This window comes from Podarcis erhardii, assembly GCF_964252035.2.
Source record: "Podarcis erhardii genome assembly, chromosome: 3".
Classification (NCBI taxonomy): Eukaryota; Metazoa; Chordata; class Lepidosauria; order Squamata; family Lacertidae; genus Podarcis; species Podarcis erhardii.
The window spans coordinates 119,642,926-119,659,383 of NC_138507.1; the positions used below are offsets into that span (position 1 = coordinate 119,642,926).

At 43.6% G+C, this 16,458-nt stretch overlaps 1 protein-coding gene across 6 annotated transcripts in view; it reads right to left on the minus strand.

Moving 5' to 3' along the window:
• The window catches only part of LOC309337929 (uncharacterized protein C8orf74 homolog), an 82,549-nt gene that overhangs the window by 31,681 nt on the left and 34,410 nt on the right, over positions 1-16,458 (minus strand). The gene's annotated exons all lie outside the window — the stretch shown is intronic.

Genomic DNA, 16,458 nt, shown 5'->3' on the forward strand with positions numbered 1-16,458 from the left:
GAAGAAGAGGAGGAGGAAGAAGAAGAGGAAGAAGAAGAGGAAGAAGAAGAGGGGGAGGGGGAGGAAGAAGAAGAAGAGGAAGAAGAGGAGGAGGAAGAGGAAGAAGAAGATGATGAGGAAGAAGAAGAGGAGGAAGAAGAAGAGGGGGAGGAGGAGGAAGAAGAAGAGGAAGAAGAAGAGGAAGAAGAAGAGGGGGAGGGGGAGGAAGAAGAAGAAGAGGAAGAAGAGGAGGAGGAGGAGGAGGAAGAAGAGGAAGAAGAAGATGATGAGGAAGAAGAAGAGGAGGAAGAAGAAGAGGGGGAGGAGGGAGGAAGAAGAAGAGGAAGAAGAAGAGGGGGAGGGGGAGGAAGAAGAAGAGGAGGAAGAAGAGGAGGAGGAGGAGGAGGAAGAAGAGGAGGAAGAAGATGATGAGGAAGAAGAAGAGGAGGAAGAAGAAGAGGGAGGAAGGAGGAAGAAGAGAGAAGAAGAAGAGGAAGAAGAAGAGGGGGAGGGGGAGGAAGAAGAAGAAGAGGAAGAAGAGGAGGAGGAGGAGGAGGAAGAAGAGGAGGAAGAAGATGATGAGGAAGAAGAAGAGGAGGAAGAAGAAGAGGGGGAGGGGGAGGAAGAAGAAGAGGAAGAAGAAGAGGAAGAAGAAGAGGGGGAGGGGAGGAAGAAGAAGAAGAGGAAGAAGAGGAGGAGGGAGAGGAGGAAGAAGAGGAGGAAGAAGATGATGAGGAAGAAGAAGAGGAGGAAGAAGAAGAGGGGGAGGAGGGGAAGAAGAAGAGGAAGAAGAAGAGGAAGAAGAAGGGGAGGAGGGGTAGGAAGAAGAGGAAGAGGAAGAAGAGGAAGAGGAGGAAGAAGAAGAGGAAGAGGAAGAGGAAGAGGAAGAAGAAGAAGGAAGAAGAAGAAGAAGAAGAAGAGAAGGGGAGGAGGAGGAGGTGGAAGAGGAAGAAGAAGAAGAGGGGAGGAGGAGGAGGAAGGAAGAAGAAGAAGAAGAAGAAGATGATGATGAGGAAGAGGAGGAGGAGGAAGAAGAGGAAGAAGAAGAAGAAGAAGAAGAAGAGGGGGAGGAGGAAGAAGAGGAGGGGAGAAGGAGGAAGAAGAAGAAGAGGAAGAAGAGGAAGAGGAGGAGGAAGAGGAAGAAGAAGATGATGAGGAAGAGGAGGAGGAAGAGGAAGAAGAAGATGATGAGGAAGAGGAAGAGGAAGAAGAGGAGGAAGAGGAGGAGGAGGAAGAAGAGGAAGAAGAGGAGGGGGAGGAAGAAGAGGAAGAAGAGGGGGAGGGGGAGGAAGAAGAGGAAGAAGAAGATGATGAGGAAGAAGAAGAGGAGGAAGAAGAGGAGGGGAGAAGGAGGAAGAAGAAGAAGAGGAAGAAGAGGAAGAGGAGGAGGAAGAGGAAGAAGAAGATGATGAGGAAGAGGAAGAGAAGGAGGAAGAGGAGGAGGAGGAAGAAGAGGAAGAAGAAGAAGAAGAGGGGGAGGAGGAGGAAGAAGAGGAAGAAGATCATGATGAGGAAGAAGAAGAGGAGGGGGAGGAGGAGAAGGAGGAAGAAGAAGAGGAAGAAGAAGAAGAAGAAGAGGGGAGGAGGAAGAAGAGGAAGAAGAAGATGATGAGGAAGAAGAAGAGGAGGAAGAAGAGGAGGAGGAGGAGGAAGGAGGAGGAGGAGGAGGGGGGAGAAAGAAGAGGAGGAAGAAGAAGAAAGTATGAATTACTGCTAGAAGAATGAAGGAGCCTTGAGTGGTGATGAGAAGCTTCAAGAAGCATCAGCTTCTTTTCAGCTATAATAAATAAATAAATAGCCCACAGCCACAGCTAAGATGAATCCCTATGGAAATTCAGAGGAAGACCCAAATTCATCAAATGCCAAAAAAAGCAAGCCATTATTTAAAACATCAGAGGGGCTATTTCTCTTGTGGCCTCCTAGATACTTTGTGCCCTAATACATCTTCCACCCAGATTCCTCTTGACAGGGTTTTTTTTCTACTTTTAAACAGTTTCTAAATAAAGTTCTGTTATTTCAAGAAGAAAAAAAGGGGTATTTCTGCTGTTAACAGGTTGGTATCACAACCACAAGAGGGAGATGTGTCACAGATTTGTGTAGCCGCCAAAGGATGTCAGCTCATGCGAGCTCTGAGGGGGAACCGAGACAGGAATTCTCCACCATCAACAATAAGGAGCCCATTATTATTATCCTTATTAATCATCATCATTAAGTTATCCTCTGCTGTCGTGTTGCTTTTGTGCATTGCTGTTGTATCAGTGCTATTCTTCTAGGGGGAAAAAGAGGTCCCAGAACCCACCAGGAAAAAAACCTCCCTTGTTTTCTTATAACAGCAATGATTTCCACCTCAGAGGTGATGGAACAGAGTTCTAGCAAGTTCCAGCTGGGGAAAAAATGCTGAGTTGTTTGTTTTTTGCTTTTTAAAAGAACCCTTTGCTTTTTGATTGGTTTTGGCTGTTTTTAGTTCACCTTCTAAAGTTGCTCTGAAACATTTTTTGTACATAGAAAGTGACTGTCAAATGTAATCGGTCAATATTGCTACTTTCACATACAGTGGTGCCTCGGGTTAAGAACTTAATTCGTTCCGGAGGTCCATCCCTAACCTGAAACTGTTCTTAACCTGAAGGACCACTTTAGCTAAGGACCACTTTAGCTAGAAGGACCAATGCCATCAGGTGATTTCTGTTCTCATCCTGAAGCAAAGTTCTTAACCTGAGGTAATATTTATGGGTTAGTGGAGTCTGTAACCTGAAGCGTCTGTAACCCGAGGTACCATTGTATTGCTGTCCTGTTCTGAAGGCAGCCCTGTTTAGGGAAGTTTTTAATGTCTGATGCTTGATCATGTTTTTAATGTTTGATCATGTCTGATGTTTGATCATGTTTTTTAATATTCTGCTGGGAGTAGCCCAGAGTGGCTGGGGAAACCCAGCCAGATGGATGGGGTATAAATAATAAATGATTATTATTATTCAAACACATACACTAAATAAATTTAAGGGAGGGTGATTTTTTAATGGGGGTTGTTATCAATATTAATTTTGTGTGGCTTTATTTTAGATCTTATTATGAGTTATGTGGCAATTGATTGATTTGGTTCTGCACTTTTTGATATGTTGTATTTATTGTTTATGGCTGCTTTTGCTATGTTTGCAATCCTGTGTTATTTTAATGTTGTAAGCCGCCTTGAGGTTTTTGTGTGTGCGCTTTAATGTTTTGTTGGAACCTGCCCAGAATGGCTGGGGCAACACAGTGAGATGGACGGCATATTTTTAAACCTCTTTTGTTGACCACCAGCATTACACTTTCCATTTTTAAGTTAGGAATAGAGTAGTTGCTTTGGAAGACGATAATCAGGCATCCGCACAACATGACCAGTCCAACGAAGTTGATGTTGAAGAATCATTGCTTCGACACTGGTGATCTATGCTTCTTCCAGTACACTAGCATTAGTTCGCCTGTCTTCCCAAATCATAGAATCATAGAATCATAGAGTTGGAAGAGACCACAAGGGCCACCGAGTCCAACCCCCTGCCAAGCAGGAAACACCATCAGAGCACTCCTGACATATGGTTGTCAAGCCTCTGCTTAAAGACCTCCAAAGAAGGAGACTCCACCACACTCCTTGGCAGCAAATTCCACTGTCGAACAGCTCTTACTGTCAGGAAGTTCTTCCTAATGTTTAGGTGGAATCTTCTTTCTTGTAGTTTGGAGCCATTGCTCCGTGTCCGCTTCTCTGGAGCAGCAGAAAACAACCTTTCTCCCTCCTCTAGGTGACATCCTTTTATATATTTGAACATGGCTATCATATCACCCCTTAACCTCCTCTTCTCCAGGCTAAACATGCCCAGCTCCCTTAGCCGTTCTTCATAAGGCATCGTTTCCAGGCCTTTGACCATTTTGGTTGCCCTCCTCTGGACACGTTCCAGTTTGTCAGTGTCCTTCTTGAACTGTGGTGCCCAGAACTGGACACAGTACTCCAGGTGAGGTCTGACCAGAGCAGAATACAGTGGCACTATTACTTCCCTTGATCTAGATGCTATACTCCTATTGATGCAGCCCAGAATTGCATTGGCTTTTTTAGCTGCCGCGTCACACTGTTGGCTCATGTCAAGTTTGTGGTCAACCAAGACTCCTAGATCCTTTTCACATGTCCTGCTCTCAAGCCAGGTGTCACCCATCTTGTATTTGTGCCTCTCATTTTTTTTGCCCAAGTGCAATACTTTACATTTCTCCCTGTTAAAATTCATCTTGTTTGTTTTGGCCCAGTTCTCTAATCTGTCAAGGTCGTTTTGAAGTGTGATCCTGTCCTCTGGGGTGTTAGCCACCCCTCCCAGTTTGGTGTCATCTGCAAATTTGATCAGGATGCCCTTGAGTCCATCATCCAAGTCGTTGATAAAGATGTTGAATAAGACCGGGCCCAAGACAGAACCCGGTGGCACCCCACTAGTCACTCTTCTCCAGGATGAAGAAGAAATGATGTGTAAATTTTTTCATTTTTTTTTTTAAATAATTTTTATTGATTTTACAACATAAACAAAAAACAAATAAACATAACACGACTTCCCCGAACCTCCCCTTCACTGCATCCATATTTTAAAATTTTTAGCAATTCTTCATCCCGTTTTTATATTTAATTCTCTTTAAAAAAAAAAAATTCTATTTTATAAATTTCGATTTATAGCTGTAATTCTTTGTATCCAATCCCTTGACATCTTAACATTCCGAAATTTTACAACAATTTTTAAGATAGATTTTAAATTTTTTCCAGTCCTCCTCCACTGTCTCTTTCCTCTGGTCACGGATTCTGCCGGTCATCTCTGCCAGTCCCATAAATTCAGTCACCTTGGTCTGCCATTCTTCCAGAGTAGGTAATTCTTTAGTCTTCCAATACTTCGCCAAAAGAATTCTTGCTGCTGTTGTTGCATACATAAAAAAGGTCCTATCTTTCTTTGGTACCAATTGGCCGACCATGCCCAGGAGAAAAGCCTCCGGTTTCTTTACAAATGTCCACTTAAGGATTTTCTTAATTTCGTTATAGATCATTTCCCAGTAGGCCTTAATCTTTGGGCAGGTCCACCAAAGGTGATAAAAAGTTCCTTCACATTCATTACACTTCCAACAATTGTTATTGGGCAAATGATATATCTTTGCAAGCTTGACTGGGGTCATGTACCACCTATAGATCATTTTCATTATGTTCTCTTTCAGGGCACTGCATGCCGTAAATTTAATACCTGTGGTCCATAACTGCTCCCAGTCAGCAAACATAATATCATGACCAATATCCTGTGCCCACTTAATCATAGCTGATTTAACCGTTTCATCCTGTGTATTCCATTTTAGCAGCAGATTATACATTCTAGACAAATTCTTAGTATTGGGTTCTAGCAATTCTGTTTCTAACTTTGACCTCTCCTTCTGAAATCCTAGTTTTCTGTCCTGCTTAAAAGTTTCATTGATCTGGAAATAATGTAACCAATCTCGGACTTTAGGTTTCAATTTCTCGAAACTCTGTAGTTTCAACTTTTCACCATCATATTCTATAATTTCACAATATTTTGGCCAATCTGTATCCATGTTCAGTCTTTTTACCGCCTTGGCTTCCATTGGTGACAACCACCTAGGGGTTTTACTTTCAAACAAATCTTTATATCGATTCCATACATTATACAATGCTTTCCTAACAATATGGTTTTTAAAATTTCTATGTACCTTTACCTTATCGTACCATAAATATGCATGCCAACCAAAGTTATTATCATAACCTTCCAGGTCTAGAATGTCTGTATTCTCAAGAAGTAGCCATGGTTTCAGCCAGCAGAAAGCTGCTGCTTCATAGTAAAGTTTTAAGTCCGGCAGGGCAAAGCCCCCTCTATCCTTTGCATCAGTTAGAATCTTAAATTTTATTCTGGGTTTTTTGCCCTGCCAGACAAATTTAGATATGTCTTTCTGCCACTTCTTGAAACAATCCATCTTATCTAGGATTTGCAATGTCTGGAACAGAAACAACAATCTCGGCAATACATTCATCTTGATAACAGCAATTCGGCCTAACAAGGAAAGTCTCAATCTTGACCATATATCAAAATCTTTCTTCACTTCAGCCCAACATTTCTCATAATTATCTTTAAATAGGTTCACATTCTTAGATGTTAAATTCACCCCCAGATATTTTACCTTTTTAGTAATTTCCAAACCAGTTTCTCTTTGAAAACTGTCTTTTTCCCCCACCGTAAGATTTTTTTCCAACACCTTTGTCTTATGTTTATTTAATTTAAAACCTGCTACCTGACCAAATATTTCAATAAGTTCCAAAACTCTTTTTGTACTGGTTTCTGGCTGTTGTAATGTCAAAACTAGATCATCTGCAAATGCTCTTAACTTATAATGTTTAGTTCCGACCTGTATACCTTTAACCAGCTGGTCTCTTCTAATCATATTTAGGAAAACCTCCAGTACCGATATAAACAATAGAGGAGAGATTGGGCATCCCTGTCGTGTCCCTTTCTCTATTGGAATTTCGTCCATAACCATACCATTTACAATTAGTTTGGCCTTTTGCTCAGAGTAAATTGCACTTATACCATTTTCAAAGTTCTTGCCTACCCCCATCCCTTGGAGATTCCTCTTCATAAAGCTCCAACAAATATTGTCAAAGGCTTTCTCTGCATCCACAAAAATCAAAACAGCTTTTCTATTTATGTCAGTTTCCAGAAGTTCTAGAATATCTATAATATTCCTCACATTATCTGACAATTGCCTGCCTGGTAGAAAGCCTGTTTGGTCCCTGTGAATCTCCTCTAACAACACTTTTTTGAATCTTTTTGCTAAAATGTCTGCAAAAATTTTATAATCCACATTCAAAAGTGATATAGGGCGATAATTCTTAACTTGATGTTTCTCAGTTTCTGTCTTCGGTATAAGTGAAATGAATGCTTCCTTCCACGATTCGGGAGCCTTTTTCCCTTCCAAAATTTGATTGCAGACTTCTTTCAATGGTTGTATTAACCAATCCTTCAGTACTTTATAATATCTCGCGGTTAGTCCGTCTGGTCCTGGTGATTTTCCCAGCTGCATATCCTGAATGGCGCTCTCTATTTCTTGATCTGTAATTTTCTCATTCAAACTCCTTCTATTATTTTCAGAGATTTTTGGTAGGCCGTATTTTCCGATAAATTCTTCTATCTCCTGTTCGTTTTTTGGCCCTTGTTTGTATAATTTCTTGAAGAAACTTTGAAAACAATTGCTTATCTCATTTGGTTTATTAATAAACTTCCCATCTACTTCAAGTGATGTCACTGTATTCAATTTTTGCCTCTTTTTCAGTTGCCAAGACAGTAGCTTCCCACATTTATCTACGGACTCAAAAGTCTTTTGTCTCATTTGTTTAATTTTCCATTCTGGAATGGCTGGGGCAACACAGTGAGATGGACGGCATATTTTTAAACCTCTTTTGTTGACCACCAGCATTACACTTTCCATTTTTAAGTTAGGAATAGAGTAGTTGCTTTGGAAGACGATAATCAGGCATCCGCACAACATGACCAGTCCAACGAAGTTGATGTTGAAGAATCATTGCTTCAACACTGGTGATCTATGCTTCTTCCAGTACACTGGCATTAGTTCGCCTGTCTTCCCAAATCATAGAATCATAGAATCATAGAGTTGGAAGAGACCACAAGGGCCACCGAGTCCAACCCCCTGCCAAGCAGGAAACACCATCAGAGCACTCCTGACATATGGTTGTCAAGCCTCTGCTTAAAGACCTCCAAAGAAGGAGACTCCACCACACTCCTTGGCAGCAAATTCCACTGTCGAACAGCTCTTACTGTCAGGAAGTTCTTCCTAATGTTTAGGTGGAATCTTCTTTCTTGTAGTTTGGAGCCATTGCTCCGTGTCCGCTTCTCTGGAGCAGCAGAAAACAACCTTTCTCCCTCCTCTAGGTGACATCCTTTTATATATTTGAACATGGCTATCATATCACCCCTTAACCTCCACTTCACCAGGCTAAACATGCCCAGCTCCCTTAGCCGTTCCTCATAAGGCATCGTTTCCAGGCCTTTGACCATTTTGGTTGCCCTCCTCTGGACACGTTCCAGTTTGTCAGTGTCCTTCTTGAACTGTGGTGCCCAGAACTGGACACAGTACTCCAGGTGAGGTCTGACCAGAGCAGAATACAGTGGCACTATTACTTCCCTTGATCTAGATGCTATACTCCTATTGCTGCAGCCCAGAATTGCATTGGCTTTTTTAGCTGCCGCGTCACACTGTTGGCTCATGTCAAGTTTGTGGTCAACCAAGACTCCTAGATCCTTTTCACATGTACTGCTCTCAAGCCAGGTGTCACCCATCTTGTATTTGTGCCTCTCATTTTTTTTGCCCAAGTGCAATACTTTACATTTCTCCCTGTTAAAATTCATCTTGTTTGTTTTGGCCCAGTTCTCTAATCTGTCAAGGTCGTTTTGAAGTGTGATCCTGTCCTCTGGGGTGTTAGCCACCCCTCCCAGTTTGGTGTCATCTGCAAATTTGATCAGGATGCCCTTGAGTCCATCATCCAAGTCGTTGATAAAGATGTTGAATAAGACCGGGCCCAAGACAGAACCCGGTGGCACCCCACTAGTCACTCTTCTCCAGGATGAAGAAGAAATGATGTGTAAATTTTTTCAGAGACATCATTGGTGGAATCTTTCGAAGAGTTGGAGACGGCGTTTATAAGTGGTCCATGTTTCAAAAGCATACAGTAAAGTTGGTAGCACAATAGCTTTGTAAACAAGCATTTTGGTTTCCCTGCGAATGTCCCGGTCCTCAAACACTCTGCACTTCAATCAGGAAAAAGCTGAACTTGCAGAGCTCAGGCGATGCTGGATTTCAGCATCAATGTTGGCCCTTGTGGAAAGATAACTGCCCAGGTAGGAGAAGTGATCGACATTTTCCAATGTTACTCCATTGAGTTGGATTTGTGGCACGCTTGGCAAATCCACACCGTGATCAACTCCTGCCCGGAAACCCATGTCCCCACTGGGGAAGGATGTGTGGATCCAGAATTGGCCTCCACAGTCACTTATGGACTCATTGTTAAAACCATGTTTATGGAAGACAATCTTACTCGGCTACGAGCGATCGCCAGAGAAGAAGATATCAATAACAAAAATGATGATGCATGGTTTTATCTACAGAAAGATGGCATGCAAATAAAATTAACCCTCAAATGCCAAAAGGCTGAGCAAAGGCGTGTTTCTTCAGCATCGCCTGGGAAAAAAACTCTGTACAATGCATCTGAAGGGAGGGAGTTTTGCAGTTTACAGGCTGCCACAGAGAATGATCCCAGACATCTTGTTGTTCTTCCTTCTACTGATAAAGGAAATCACCTGGATTTCTTCCAGGAGATCCTGATCTACCCTCTTCCCGCCCCTGCCTTAGGGCAGATCAAACAAGGTCACATCCCCATGGGTAACGCTGTGGAATATTCAGCATGTTCCAAACACCTCCGGGTCAAGGAAGCACAAAATGGGATGACAAGCCTGGGCGAGACACATTCAGGATTTGGGGTTGACAAAGGGGCCTTCGGAATCAGGAAGGGGCAAGGGGTGTGTGGGCGATACAGCCTGTGAGCACCCGAGAACCGTGCAAGCAAACCAAGGCTCTCTCTGCACTATGCATTTAAAGCAGCCTCACATCATTCCAGACTCTTCAAGTGCCCCTATTTTCCAGGGAGAGTCCCAGATTTACAGAAGACATTCCGGTTGCTGATCTGATCCCCGAAAGCCCTGCTTTTCCTAAGCCCATCCCTATTTACGGGACTGCCTCTCCTGGTCTGCCCCACAGAGGACCTTAAGGTCCAGGAATAATCATAGTTTAGAGGTCCCGGGCCCTAAGGAAGTCAGACTATCCTCCACCAGGGCCAGGGCCTTCTCAGTGATGGCTCTGACCTGGTGGAATGCTCTGTCCCATGAGACCAGGGCCCTTCAGGATTTAACCTCCTTCCGCTGGGCCTGTAAGACAGAGCTATTCCGCCTGGCTTTTGATTTGAATTCAGCCTGATCTTTTATTTCCCTTCTTTTCCCTCCCCCTCCCCTTTTATGAAGATCACCTGCTCTGAGACCCCACAGCTAATTCTTCCCTGGCCTCCTCGCTGGCCCAAGTAGGACCAATTCAGCCAGCTAGCCCTGGGGATTATTTAATTGGTTTTTGATTTTTATTGTTATTCATGTTTTTATACTGTTGTTATGCTGCTTTTATAATTAAGTGTTTTAAAGTGTTTAAAATTTGTTGTTAGCTGCCCTGAGCCCGGTTTTTGAACCGGGAAGGGCGGGGTATAAATAAAAATTTATTATTATTATTATTTATTATTATTATTATTGTCAGAGAAATGTTGGAGGGTTGTTGTTGTTTTTTATCGTAGAGTTGGAAGAGACCCCAGGGGTCATCTAGTCCAACCCCCCCTGCACTGAAGGAATGGAATATCCCTATTTTCACCGGAGGAATGTTGGAGGCCATGCCACTCTAAGCAGTCAAAGACTGCTCCCCCCCCCCGAAGACTCCTGGGGTCTATAGTTTGCAATATGTTCCAAGTTGCTAAGAAGCTCCCTATTCCCCTATTAGCTGAGATTTCTGCGTCAAAGGGGGTTAGACTAGATGACCCACAGGGTCCCTCCCAACTGTATGATTCTATTATACAGTGGTACCTTGGTTCTCAAACTTAATCCATTCCGGAAGTCCATTCCAAAACCAAAGCGTTCCAAAACCAAGGCGCACTTTCCCATAGAAAGTAATGCAAAACGGATTAATCCGCTCCAGACTTTTAAAAACAACCCCTAAAACAGCAATTTAACATGACTTTTACTAAATAACGAGACCATTGATCCATAAAGTGAAAGCAATAAACAATATACTGTACAGTGGTACCTCAGGTTACAGACACTTCAGGTTACAGACGCTTCAGGTTACAGACGCTTCAGGTTACAGACTCTGCTAACCCAGAAATAGTACCTCGGGTTAAGAACTTTGCTTCAGGATGAGAACAGAAATTGTATGACAGCGGCACAGCGGGAGGCCCCATTAGCTAAAGTGGTGTCTCAGGTTAAGAACAGTTTCAGGTTAAGAACGGACCTCTGGAACGAATTAAGTTCTTAACCCGAGGTACCAGTGTACTAAAAAATAAATAAGACAGTGTTGTAGATGATAAAAATAATCACCCACACAGTCACAAAAACAAATTGACCAAAAAAGCCTCAAAAACAAAAACGCAAAAACAAAAGTGCCAAACTTAATCCATTCCGGGAGTCCGTTTGACTTCCAAAATGTTTGAAAACCAAGGTGCAGTTTCTGATTGGTGCAGGCACCCTGGAAACAATAGCCGACAACTGTATCGGATGTTCAGCTTCCGAAAAATGTTTGAAAACCGGAACACTTACTTCCTGGTTTTCCGCGTTTGGGAACCAAGGCATTTGAGAACCAAGGTACCATAGTAATTCCTGAGGACTGGAGAGGTCTGGTCCCATCAGTCTCAGCCAGGTCACGATAGCTGTTGTGCCTCTTCATATTATTTCAGGGACCTCTGCCCTGCTTTCCTGCCCAGCTCGCCATTTGAGCTGCTGAGCCAATGAGAATGGGTTGGTACCAGCATCAAATTGAAGCCGGTGGAAGTCTTTTAAAAACAAATTAAAAAAACACCACACTTTTTAAGGTAGATAAGGACAAGATGTGTGTGGTGCTGGAGGAGACTCTTGAGAGTCCCATGGACTGCAAGAAGATCAAACCGATCCATTCTGAAGGAAATCAGCCCTGAGTGCTCACTGGAAGGACAGATCCTGAAGCTGAGGCTCCAAGACTTTGGCCACCTCATGAGAAGAGAAGACTCCCTGGAAAAGACCCTGATGTTGGGAAAGATGGAGGGCACAAGGAGAAGGGGATGACAGAGGACAAGATGGTGGGACAGTGTTCTCGAAGCTACCAGCATGAGTCTGACCACACTGCGGGAGGCAGTGGAAGACAGGAGTGCCTGGCGTGCTCTGGTCCAGGGGGTCACAAAGAGTCGGACACGACTAAACGACTAAACAAGGACAAGGTGAAATTATACAATTGAATATAAATATAGATGGGAAACCGCTATGTATAGTGAATACTTATCTACTTTTAAACATTTTCACCTATGATCCTTTTCTTTTACTTCTTTATTTTTTCTTTGTTCTTTTTTTCTTTTTTCTTATATCTTATCTTTCATTTCACTCCTTTATTGTGAATAGCATTTTATAGAGGTATAAATAGCTGTAAATATGAAAAGAGGCAAAGTATTCTCTAATTTTTTCCCTTGGTTATATGTATTTTCTTTTTCTTTTGTTGTAAATATGTATGTTTTCTAATTTGTACTTAATAAAAATTTAAAATTGAAAAAACAAAAACACAAATTGAAGCCCACCTGCCCCAGTCATCGTTCCCGCCCCCCCCCACACCTCCCAGAAAACAAATCAGCCGAGATCTAGGTCTTAATCAGAAACTGACAGGCTTGCGCAAGGAGTGGCAGAGATGTTTCAGCCAGCCTGTGGCACAGGGCGGGGTCCGTTTCCTAGATCTGCAGCCTGGATTACCCATGGGCAAAAAAAGAAAAAAAAAGTTGCCCACGCTACAGGGTCACCCGCCTTTTTTCTGGCAGGTTGCTTGGCTGGAAAAGTCAGCTGGGAACCAGGAGAAGTTGCAAAGCGTCTCTCTCTTGGGATGCTGAGCTCAGCTGCTTGGGCTGGAGGCTTCCCCAGCTCTGGGTCTCAGCCCCATGGATTGGGGAAGGGATTCTCTAGGCACCCAGCTACTTGCCGCCTTTGCAGTTCACCGCCTGGGTTATCTGGCGGCTGATAACCACAGGATTGATAACCAAGCGAAGGCGGATCGTAAAAGAGGAATTTCCACAGGTGTCGTCTGGAGAGGGTGGGACCTGGTACGGGTGCCACTGACACCCTCCTGCAAAAATTCTTGCAAGGCTACTGGGGGTGTAGTTTCTGTTGCTTGCTGTTGCCTTATCTGTTGATAAGGTTTGATAAGGTTTGCTCCTATTAACAACCGTTCTCATTAACCCAAGGGGAATTGATTCCCAGCAAGGGGATTGCTTCACTTCTGCCACGCCCGCATGGTGTTTTACTGTCTCTGCTCCTCCGCCTCTGACAGCAGCCTGACACGTTCCTTTGGGGTTCCTTCCAACTGCGTTTCTCTGGTTCCAGTTACATTACAAACTCAGGAGATGGAACCTTTCCGGGCTTGTTTCCGGGCCAGGAAAAGCTCCGCTTGTGACGTTCCTGCATGCCAGGCTGCTTTCAGGGGCACAGGAGCAGAACTAGCTTTTTAAAAGGATGTTGGGAACGCTCCCTAGGCAGGGATAGATAAAAGCTGCCAATTTTGGTCTCTCATTTTTGCAGTCCTCAGTTCCACACTCGAGGCAGTTTACAGATGAAAATAACAACAGCCAAAAAATATAGGGGAAAAAATCATTAAAACTACACACACACACACACACACACACACACACACACAAATATACTCTCCAAGTGGCACAAGGGGGTTGGACTAGATGACCCCTGGGGTCTCTTCCAATTTGACAATGCTATGATTCTTAGAAATCTATTCAAACCATACCGATAATTGCAATAAAAACAGCACAGCATCAGCCCTTTCATTAAAAGCAGCCAATTCCCAAAGGCTTGTTGGAAGCAGAAAGTCTATATATATATATATATATATATATATATATATATATATATATATATATAATTTCAGCATAACAATTTATCAAAAACATATCACCCTCATTTTTCCACCTTCTCCCCCCTCCCCGAACCAGAAATCCCCCCTCCCACCCCACCCCACCCCCCGACTTCCCTGAGCTCCTCTCTCTGGTTTTTCAGCACATGTTAATCTCTGCATATAATAAAATTGTAAAGATCCTTAATTTATCTCTCTATATGTTACCAATAATAAATTTGTGTATGTTTATTCAAAACCTGCCAAGGAGTCCAGTTCACTTTCTTGTTTCTTTAAGTACTTTGTAAAAGGTTCCCATTCTTCTTTAAAGTCACAGTTGTCCTTGTCAAGGACAACGAAGCAGAAAGTCTTCACCCGCTGGCAGAATGACAGCAAGGAGGGAGCCAGTCTAGCTTCTCTAGAGAGGGAGTTTCAAAGTGGTTCGGGAGCAACCACCGAGAAGGCCCTCTCCTGCGTCCCCCCACAGCAGGCTGGTGAGGGGGGTGGGGTCGAGAGAAGGGCTCCCCCCTAAGATCTTAGAGTCCAGGGAATTATGTGTGAGGGAATATGGTCCTTCAGATAGCTTTGACCTCAACTGTGTAGAGCTTTATAGTTCTATGGAGGCGCAGATTACAGCTATAACAAAGGCAGCATTTTTTCATCTCCGCCAAACTAAGCAGTTGGCTCCTTATCTCTCTCGCCCTGACCTAGCCACTGTGATCCATGCAACGGTCACCTCCAGACTGGATTATTGTAACTCACTCTACGTGGGGCTACCCTTGAGACTGACCCAGAAACTCCAGTGGGTGCAGAATGCCCCGGCGAGACTCCTTATGGGGTCTTCGCTGCGAGATCACATTCATCCGGTACTATACCAGCTGCACTGGCTCCCGGTGGAGTACAGGGTCAGGTTTAAGGTGCTGGTTTTAACCTTTAAAGCCCTATATGGCCTAGGACCCTCGTACCTACGGGACCGCCTCTCCCGGGATGTCCCACAGAGGAACTTACAGTCTGCAAATAAAAACATCTTGAAGATCCCAGGCCACAGAGAGGTTAGGCTGGCCTCAACTTGAGCCAGGGCCTTTTCGGCCGTGGCTCCAATCTGGTGGAACGCTCTGTCACAAGAGACTAGGGCCCTGCGGGACTTGACATCTTTCCGCAGGGCCTGCAAGACAGAGCTGTTCCACCAGGCCTTTGGTCAGGGCGCAGCCTGACCCCCCTCCTCTGGCAATCTGCACAGAATTTTGCTTATTGGTTGCCATCAATTTGATTTTAATTAATTTTATAATGAAATGTTTTTAGAATCGTTGGGTTATTTTGATTGTTGTTAGCCGCCCTGAGCCCAGCTTCGGCTGGGGAGGGCGGGATATAAATAAAATTTATTATTATTATTATTATTATTATTATTATTATTATTAACCAGAACTTTGATTAGTAGCTAGTGGAGCTTCTTGGAACAATCTGCTCCCGATAACCAGCCCTGGTCAGCATTTTTGCTCCAGCTCTTTGTGCAAGTTGAAATTTCTGAGCACCTTCCAAAGGCAGCTCCGTGTAGAGCAGGTTGTTGTTGTTGGTATACCGATCACAAGGCAGTTCACAGCATAAAAACACAAAATGAAAACACAAAATACTGAATGAAACAAAAGCAAACCAATGACCCATAAACACCTATAAAAGACCCTAGAATGTTCATCAGCCAAAGAAAAACGTTTCCTCCCGACGCCTAAAGATATGTAAGGAAGGTGCCAGGCGAGTCTCCATGGGGAAAGCATTCCACAAACCAGGGGAGCCACCACAGAAAAGGCCCTGTTCTCGTGCTGCCACCCTCCGGGCCTTTTGTGGAGGGGGCAAATGAAGAAGGGCCTCAGGTGATGATTGCAGGGTTCAGTATTTGGATTACAGGAATCAAAGTAGGACACAGAGAGAGAGAGTTATGAGATCTATGGAAACATACAGATCATGAAAATACAAGTGCTACCTTGGTTCTCAAACTTAATCCATTCTGGAAGTCGGTTCCAAAACCAAAGTGTGCTTTCCCATAGAAAGTTACAGATAGGTAGCCGTGTTGGTCTGCCATAGTCAAAACAAAACAAATTCCTTCCAGTAGCACCTTAAAGACCAACTAAGTCAGTTCTTGGTATGAGCTTTCGTGTGCATGCACACTTCTTCAGATACACTGAAACAGAAGTTTCCAGACCCTTCTATATAGTGAGAAGGTGGGGAGGGGTATTACTCAGAAGGGTGGTGGGAATGGGTGATTGGCAGATAGCTGTGATGAGCCTGTTGACGACTCTTAACGACTGCAATAGGTCTTACAGGAAAAAGCAAGGGGTGAAAAGGTGAAAAATGGCTTTGTCATGTATAATGAGATAAGAATCCAAGGTCTTTGTTCAGACCAGGTTTCTCCATGGTTTTGAGTTTGGTGATAAGTTGTAATTCAGCAGCTTCTCTTTCCAGTCTATTTCTGAAATTCCTTTGTAGTAAAACAGCTACTTTGAGATCTTGTATAGAATGTCCTGGGAGACTGAAATGTTCTCCTACTGGTTTCTCTGTCTTGTGATTCCTGATGTCCGATTTATGTCCGTTTATTCTTTGGCGTAAGGTCTGGAAAGAGAAGCTGCCAATCACCCATTCCCACCACCCTTCTGAGTAATACCCCTCCCCACCTTCTCACTATATAGAAGGGTCTGGAAACTTCTGTTTCAGTGTATCTGAAGAAGTGTGCATGCACACGAAAGCTCATACCAAGAA